This window comes from Crinia signifera, chromosome 3 (genome assembly GCF_055691185.1).
Source record: "Crinia signifera chromosome 3, ASM5569118v1, whole genome shotgun sequence".
In the NCBI taxonomy this organism is placed as follows: domain Eukaryota; kingdom Metazoa; phylum Chordata; class Amphibia; order Anura; family Myobatrachidae; genus Crinia; species Crinia signifera.
The window spans coordinates 95478148-95484603 of NC_139219.1; positions in this window are offsets into that span (position 1 = coordinate 95478148).

The window sequence follows — 6456 nt, forward strand, 5'->3', positions numbered from 1 at the left end:
GCGTCTCCCTGCCCGTCTCGGCTTCAGGGAGATGCTGCCTAGTTCAGGGGGGGGGGGGGGGCGGCGAGGGGGACCGGTAGTGACGGCGGGGGAGGCGACAGGGACCGGCAGCAGGCTCCGTTGCCATGGGGTGCGCGAGAATCTCGTGTGCGCGCGCCCCCGGCTCCATCTGTATATGCCCTGGGTTTTGGACTTATGTTTCAGAAATATCCAGTGAAATGGCTTTGGGTGGTAAAGACAGTTTTCCAAAATCAAATACACATAACATCATGCTCAAATAATACTGGATACACACTGAAATAATTATTTTTACAATCTGTCTAGTGAGAACAAAAATCTGTCAATTTACTGAAGCAAGTGAAGGTCAAAGATTTCTTTCAAATGCTGGGAAACAAATAAAAACAGTTATTCGGATAAATTTGTTAAATCAAAAAGCTTTAACCACTTTGTCAGAGTGATTATAGGGCCTTATTCTAGTTCACTCTTTCTGACAAAATCCTTCTTAGATGGACAAAACCATGTGCACTGCAGTGGGGCAGATGTAAAATGTGCAGAGGGAATTAGATTTGGGTGAGTTATTTTGTTTCTGTGCAGGGTAAATACTGACTGCTTTATTTTTACACTGCAATAAAGATCTCACTTTGAAGTAAAACCCCACCCAAATCTAATTCTCTCTGCACAAGTTACATCTGCCCCACCTGCAGTGCACATGGTTTTGTCCATCTAAGAAGGATTTTGTCAGAAAGCGTGAACTAGAATAAGGCCCATTGTCTACCTTCCAGCATTTGGAAGCAAATGGTTGACAATCTACTGTATTCCCATACATTACCAGATTTTTGATCCTACCAGCAGGGGCGCATTAGGATAGACAATCAACCTGGGAAATTTCTGTGAGCATCTCAATGTCTGATGCCCACTGTCACACACATTGACCCCTCACTTGCAAATAATAAAACAAACCCATTTGCCGCTATATGAAAATAGGATTTGGCCTTCAGAAGGTATAAATACACTGGCATTCCCAGGAGAAAAATAAAACACATTGGCTCCCCAAAAGAACAATTTTTTTTTGCCTCGGTAGAAATTAATAAAACACATTGTCACCCGACAGGAAAATACAACCAAAAACATTGCGCCCTATAGGTAAATTAAAGCACACTGGACCCGACAGGAGAAAAAACATAAAGGCTTAAATAAAAAGAAAAAACACATTGACCCCACACTCCCTGCACTATATCACATTCCCTAAAGCTGTGTGCACACGGGGCGATATATTGCTCAGTGTCTCCTTTTCATCAGCGACCAGAGATGGTCGCTGATGAAAGGGAACCTCTGCCGAGGGAGCCGCAGAGGGAATCAGCTGGTCACAGGAGCAAGCTCCTGCGACCAGCGATCATAAGGGGGCTAAAAACGGGAGCGCGTACCCGGCAATTTATCGCCGGTGCACACTCCAATCGCTGGCAATATGGTCACTCAGCGACCATATTCATACACTCCAACATTTGATGGGCAAAAATCGGTACACACTGGGAGGGGGCGTGGTCACTGGCGAAAGGGAGTGACCATGGGAAAATGGGCATGTCATCAACAGTGACATGAATAATAATAATACACCTAAAAAAGTATTCAATAAGTCAGACTTGTGAGGAAGACATCCGACTGGGGAGAGAATAACATAAATGGGTACATACAGTATGTGTATACACTGTACACTAATGGGATGGGTGTATCTATCATCATGCCACTAGCTTCTGTCCTGTATACACTGGTCTCTGGCTCGCCTATGTACATGCTACTGCGAATACACCAACAGTTCTCTGTGCATCCCAGCAGCCTCAAACATCATCATCATGCTGCCACTAGTCATTCATACATTATTACCTGCACATTCCCTGCATGCTCCCCACAGAACTTCTTCCCCTCTGATACAATCATCTTACAGTACCGTCTCTTTCTCTGCACAAAGTGACTGCACCTCCCGGGCATGGGAGCTGCAGCAGGGCTGGGGTCTGTACATGGTGGATCTCACTTCTCCTTTTTGGGATTTAATTGGAACTCTTGAAACTCCATCAGTTCCCGACTAACGTAACGTGCCTGACTTCAGTGGCCACTGTGGTTCTTTCTCACATTACTATGTTCCCCTACAGCTCAGTCAGCATTTCTCTCTCTGCTGCCCGTATCAAAGATGTCCGATCACGAAGCACAGTGCGCGTGTAATCACCTTCCGTAGGGCGAACACAGCTCAACCACACTTAACATGGCGGCATGGATTCCGAGGCGGCGTAACGTCACGCTGCACAGGACGTAGCAGGCGTCAGCCCCTCTTTCCCGTCGCCTGCCTCCAATAACACCAGCACTTATGATTGGCTGACACGGATTCCTAAAAATCCGGTACATTCGGTACACTCTGATTTAGCCAGTACAGACCGTATAAAAACTGTACTGTACCGGCTAAATCGGTATAGTTGGAGGGTATGCATATTGCTAGCGATTATAGCCCGTGTGTACGCACATTAACACTGACATGCTCTCACCCTGCTGCCTGCACTCTATTACACTGACACATTCTCCAGCACTCTCTCGCACTGCAGTGCTTTATCACACCAACACACTCCCTCACACTGCAGCCTTCACTGTGTGCTGGTGATCTGCCTCATCCAGCGGCCTGTGCTCTATCAACTGAAACGCTCTCTCACCCTGAGGCCTGCACTCTATCACACTGATATGCTGCCTTACCCTGCCGCCTGGGCTCTATCACACTGAAACTCTGCCTCACCCCACTGCCTGTGCTCTATGACTCAATCGCTCACAATGCGGCTTGTGCATCTATTACACTGATGCAATCCCTAACCCTGCGCTCTATCACACTGGCTCACTCACTCATCCTGCAGCTGCACTCTATCACACTGATGCTCTGCCTCAACCTGAGACCTGTGCTCTATCACACCGACACACTCCCTCACCCTGCAGCCTTCACTCTATTACTGAGACACACTCTCTCAACCTGCGATCTATTTTTGAGTCCCCCTCCCGGCCCCCCAGAAAGGTGGGCAACCCTCCCGGATTCCGGCGGTCCCCTTCCCCCCCCCCCTCATTTACCTGTTGGCTGAAGCTTAAAATTGCCACTATTTGCAGCTTTTCGGCGGGGCTAAATATGCAAATCTGGCATATTTAGCTCCGCCCCTCATCGGAGACCTGCATATTGCGGGATTTGCCTCACTGGGGGCAGGGACTGATGATGTCTCCATCAGGCCCTGCCCCCAGAAGTGATGCTGACAGTCTCCTCTCCGGGTTCTCCCGGAGAGGAAACTGTAAAAGTCGGCAACTCTGGCTTTATTACACTGACCTAATCTCTCACCATATGGCCTGTGCTCTATAACATTTACACAATTCCTCACCATGTGGCCTGCACTCTATTACACTGACGTGATCCCTCACCATACTGCCTGTGCTTTATTACACTGACCTAATCCCTCACCATATGGCCTGTGCTCTATAACACTGATGCAATTCCTCACCATGTGGCATGTGTTTTATTACTCTAGCCCAGACCAGGCCAACCTGTGGCTCTCCAGATGTTTTTTAACATGGGGAAAGGGTATTGGGGAAGAATACCTGTGCACTAGTACCACTTAATTCTATGTTCTTAATTTTCTAAATAAATCTTGATGAATCCACGATTTTAACATTCAGGTGGTAATTTGTGTGGAGGTACTCCCCTTGCTATAAGGGAGTGTTAAAACTGTGGCAAGGCATGCTGGGATTTGTAGTTTCACAACATCTGGAGAGCCACAGGTTGGCCTGTCCTGCTCTAGCCTAATCCCTTAGACCTTACCATGCACTTTATCACTCTGAAGTAATCACTCACCCTGTGGCTTGCGCTCTATCAGACTGATGCGCTCCCACACCCTGGAGCCTGGACTCTTTCATACAGCACTTACTGTATAAACTGTATAGACTCCAGGTCCACTTAATGCCCAATATCTTATACAGCTATAGTGTTCTTTGCAAGCACATATGTTGCTGGTGTGCATGAGACAACTTGCCGGTTGCCATCACCAATGAGGTTGAAGGCATTAACGACTCAGGGGGGAGCGGCCCCGCGGAGGCACAGTGTCTCTGACAGCATTACAGAAACCATGCGCCCCTCCCAAAATGGCTGAGGAGACACACTAGAGGAACTCCTGCACCTCTAGTATCTGTCACACTGACAGACGCTAGAGGTGAAGGAGGCTATAGGTGAAGGAGGACCTCTAGCGGCTGTCTCCTTTGCGGCGGCTACTCCCCACAATAAAAATATCAATTAACTCCCCCTGGGCAATGAGCATTTACCTCCCCCTGATCAATGAGCATTTACCCCCCCCCCCTGGCTACGAGCATGTAAACTCCCTATGGCAATGAGCATGTAACCCCGTATGGCAACGAGCATTTAATCCCCTTGGCAATGAGCATGTATTCACCCTGGCAATGAGCATGGAACCCCCTATTGGCAAGAAACATGTAATTCCCCTTGGCAACAAGCATGTAATCCCCCTGTCAACAAGCATGGATGCCCTGACGACGAGCATGTAGGTAAGTGGTACCAACATTGTGATTAATCACAGAAAATCATGCGATTAATCAATTTAAAAAATTGTATTCGTTCCTCAGACCATCGGTTGGGATCCTGATGGTCAGTATACCGATGTGGAAATTCTGACATCGAAATCCCTACTAGACCGACCGTCAGGATCTCAACCAACAGGGGCTATTGTCCCTCATGGGATCCAAGACCCCCATAGATGCAGTATAGAACCTGTGGCGAGCACAGTGCACCACAGAGATCGCAAGGAGATTTTTTGCGTTTGCCTCTCTGTCAGAGTACCGATGGCCGGGATTCCGATGTTGGTATACTGACCCTCGAGATCGCGACCATCGGCCAGTCATACTATACCCAGATATTATGTATAAAATGTTTTTATCTATTTACACCTGTTTAATGGACCTGGTATATACCAATTCACCTTAGTCTCAACCCCATGCTTCTCTTCACCCCACCCCATGCAATTCCTGCGTTTGCCCCTGCACAGGGTAGCAGGGGCAGCCTCTTCAGTGGTGAGTATTGCTTTGCCAGAAAAAAACCTGCCCTGGGAGGTTTTTTCTTCCCCAGATAAACCCACCACGGAAGGGGTTATTGGATTTGCTGATGTTGGTTTAGGAGATAGTTGCAAAATGTTGCAAACAATGAAAAAACATAGTAAATCAACATAGTATAGAAATTTTGTATAGAAAAGGCAACTTTTTTATGATTTCCAATTAGTGTTCGGTGGAAAATGCTTATTGAAGAAACAATACAAATCTGGTTTGTACATATTGAAGGTCTTCAGCAATAGAGAAATATCCAAGAAAACAGCTGGAATAGTACAGAATTCTGAAATGTTGTGTAAATGTTACACCAAAGTTTGTGCTATAAAATATTATTTTACCATATGTCATTTTTCGCAGTATAGTGTATGAAGTGTCATAGACATGTACTTTTCCAGCGAATATAAATAAATTACATTTTATATTTGAAAGGCAAGCACTTTGCCTTTCAGGCAATGCTCGGTTTGGAGTTTTATGTTTTTCTAGTGTTACTTAAGTAATTGTCATTGTAACACACTGAAGACATAAAGGGTGAGATTTAATGAGATGCGATTTTTTGTAAGGTTCCGAAATCGCATGTTATCACATTTTTCTAAATCTATTTTTTTGGAAGAATTCGACTATTTAATGAGATACAAATTCACAGCAAAAAAATGGGATATGGTGCAATTTTTAGTCATGAACATGTGCAATTTTTAATTATGAAAATGCTCACTGTGGCTGTTCAGCCCTGGACAGGGTACCTGGGGGAGTGGGGACCCCCCAATAAAGGGCCTCCCCAGGCTTCCCCCATATCCAGAGCTGAAGCCCGGGGCTGTCCCTAGCGTCCCTGGCCGGTGGACACTGGGCTGATACGCCTAAAATGTAAAAAAAAAACATTGCTTTTTACAGGTGAACTGCAGGCCTCCCCCACATGCAGGTCAGTACCCCTGGGCCCCCCTCTATCTAGGGCACCCTGTGATCAGCATGTATATATTTTCTTAAAATTATTTTTCTTGTATGTTCTCTTACCCCATAATTGAAATATTAGTGTGGCTCTGGGTGTAGTCCCATATCCCTAACATAGCTGCACTAGCTTTATTATGGATATGGGACTACACCCAGAGTCACACTAATATTTATCATCTTAAAGATATAAAGTACCACGATATATACTGTACAACGGAACGGTTGACACATACGTAATTTATATCAACAAAAAGGGATATTGTGTATTCCCCCCTCAGAAAGCTTACATCATATGTCATTGGACAAGAGAACATACAAACTCCAAACTTATATGTCTGATGAGTACATCAGAATTGGACACTCCAGTATAAACTCGTCATTAGT